This window comes from Xenopus laevis, chromosome 3S (assembly GCF_017654675.1).
Source record: "Xenopus laevis strain J_2021 chromosome 3S, Xenopus_laevis_v10.1, whole genome shotgun sequence".
Taxonomy (NCBI): Eukaryota; Metazoa; Chordata; class Amphibia; order Anura; family Pipidae; genus Xenopus; species Xenopus laevis.
The window spans coordinates 50,142,912-50,145,553 of NC_054376.1; the positions used below are offsets into that span (position 1 = coordinate 50,142,912).

At 38.1% G+C, this 2,642-nt stretch overlaps 1 long non-coding RNA gene across 1 annotated transcript in view; it reads right to left on the reverse strand.

Annotated features, from left to right (window-relative positions):
• The window catches only part of LOC108712904, a 29,138-nt gene extending 27,476 nt beyond the window's left edge, over window positions 1-1,662 (reverse strand). Inside the window, exons 1-2 of the long non-coding RNA XR_001935072.2 lie at window positions 1,619-1,662; window positions 744-883 (exon numbers count right to left, since the gene is read on the reverse strand). This is a non-coding gene — a long non-coding RNA (uncharacterized LOC108712904). The remainder of the gene's footprint in view (window positions 1-743; window positions 884-1,618) is intronic.
• Window positions 1,663-2,642: the final 980 nt, after the last annotated feature.

Here is a 2,642-nt window from a genome sequence, read left to right on the forward strand (position 1 = left end):
GCAATTATTGGAGTGCTACTACATCTATATACAGTATATTTAGACAACCCTTCATTAACAACTGACATTTAGACCCAGATCTTTAATTGCCTCCTGCCTATCTCATCCTGGATGAACCAACACTACCTCAAACTCAACCTAACTATAACAGAGCTTATGATCTATATACCAAAACTGGCCCTTCTCCAACTTTTACTACTACTGAGAGCATGACCATTAATTTTCCACTTTTGTGAATTTTATTGATTTATTCAGTGAAATACACTGGAAAACATATTGGCTTCTTTATTAATTTTATATGTTCTTATAATTTTATAATTCCTTGTTCCATTATAGATGAATAACAAATTGTCTGAGATAGGTGGCAACTCCTATAATACAGTTTATCTCTAGGATAGTGAAGACAGAAGTATTTGCTCTTGGTTTACTGCTCATGGTGCTGCCATTTAAAGTAAGATTCTTTATGAGTATAAGCTATAGTGACAATTATGATCAGTCAGTACATTGTGTATAACTTGTACATAGGGTAGCCATCTTATCTAGAGGAAAAAAGACACACACCAGCCTTACTATATTTTATCTTTCTTCTCTATTAAAATCATTTACACCAGGCATCATTTTTACAGGTGGCAACCCTACTTAAAGAACAGTTTTTCCCTCAGAAAATGTTGCATTACAGTTGTATCTGTGAGCAGATGATTAATTGCCAAAGCCCCAGGTGTGGTAAATGCTTTTTCCATTACCTCACAGAATACTTTCCTCACACATTCTCTCTGTAATTCTTTATTTGTTCTGTGTTTACTGTCTTTCTGCTGCATTTCTCTCTTAGCAAGAAGGGGCTACTGACTTCACACAGGAAGACATTCCATCATCTTCCCAGACACTGTTGTTCCATTTTCAAACATGCAAAAAAAAAAAAAAAGGTTATTTGTTATCCTTTCGCTTCTAGAATCATGCAAAGATGCGAGTACATTGGTATTTTCCCAAGACTATTTAATATGGTTTTCAAGCTATGGTTACCAGATCACTTGAAAATTCTAGAAGATGCAGCTATAAGGGCTGCAGGAATTACAATTTAATTTAAAGGAGACATATATAATAAATGAAAAAACCCTAATTTTGTAGGCAATTATGAGTAATATATGGTTTTGCTTTTACATGGTGCTAATATTTAATATTATCTTTAAAAATCTATTTTGGAGCTCCATATAGATCAGTGATTCCCAACCAGTAGCTCGTGGGCAACATGTTGCTCTGTAACCCCTTGGATGTTGCTCCCAGTGATCTCAAAGCATGTGCTTATTTTTGAATTCCAGGCTTGGAGGCAAGTTTTGGTTGTATAAAAACCATGCGCAGACCTCCCAACTGTCCTGTTTTCAGAGGGACAGTCCCTCTTTTGTCAGCTAAACCCGCAGTCCCTCGTTTGTACTGGAAAGTCCCGATTTTCTCTTTGAACAGCCAGAAAAAGAAACAATGTTTCTAACTTAATTGTCTTTTGGCAGAGAGCACAGAACAGCCACAGCTGCAGATAAGATACTTCTGTAACAATTTTGAGATGAACAAATAAGTAATTGTAACAATATAAGATAATAGGTCCCTTGGGAGAAGTTAGACTCACAGCTTAAAGGGCAATTCACCTTCATTGGCAAAACTGTTATAACTGTAAAAAAAAAACAAAGAAATATGTTCAAACTTTCATAACCTGCCAAATTGTTGTGTGAACATGGTAATTAGGGGGTGTGGACACAAAAACAGGCATGGTCAAAAAATTACCACACTATAGGTTGACATTTCCCATAGGGGCTACCAAATGGCCAATAACAGCAATTACTTGGCACCCCAAGAACATTTTTTCATGTTAGTGTTGCTCCCAAACTCCTTTTACTTCTGAATGTTGCTCATGGTTTCAAAAGTTTGGGATCCCTGATATAGATGTTCACTGGTCCCTGTCTGAGTTTCAAATGAGGGGTGGGCTTGTCCTACCATTCCCTGCCAGAAGCACAGTAGGAGGGGGACAGCCAATAACAGCCCTGCAGTCACACAAGCACAGGCTTCAGTTCCCTATCAGGTCCTGCTAGCTAGATGCTGATTGGTTCCTGTCCTACAGTGCAGTGAGCTGAGAGCTGCCGACTCCCCTGCACAGCATGGGAATTCAGGGAGCAGGAAGCGGAAGAGAGGGATTTTTAGGGTTTTTGCAGAAATATTCAATAAATCAGGCAGAAACATTTCTTTTTTTTTTTAAACACAGTTCTTCTATATCTAAATGAGTTTAATGCACTGATACATTCTTATTTTTTACACCAAATGTCTCCTTTAAATGCAGTCAGTGCAACCCTGTAACATGAATTTAGTAGGCAAGCCCCTCCATTTTCTGGTAAGCGTAACTGAGAAAGCTGGTAGTATCAAACAATTACGAAAAGAAACCGGCAAGTAAACAGATTCTTCCACAGAATACAATAAACCAAGCAGAAAAACATGTATAAACATACGAGACGACCAGCCTATTAAAAAGCAATAGAAATATATAACGTTCCTATAAGTTACACTGCACGCCCCTTGTATCCCTGCATCATTACTACGCTTTGGTTCAGCCTGCTGCTAAGAGGTTGCTAAGGGCAACGCCTCCTTTCCTCGGAACTTCC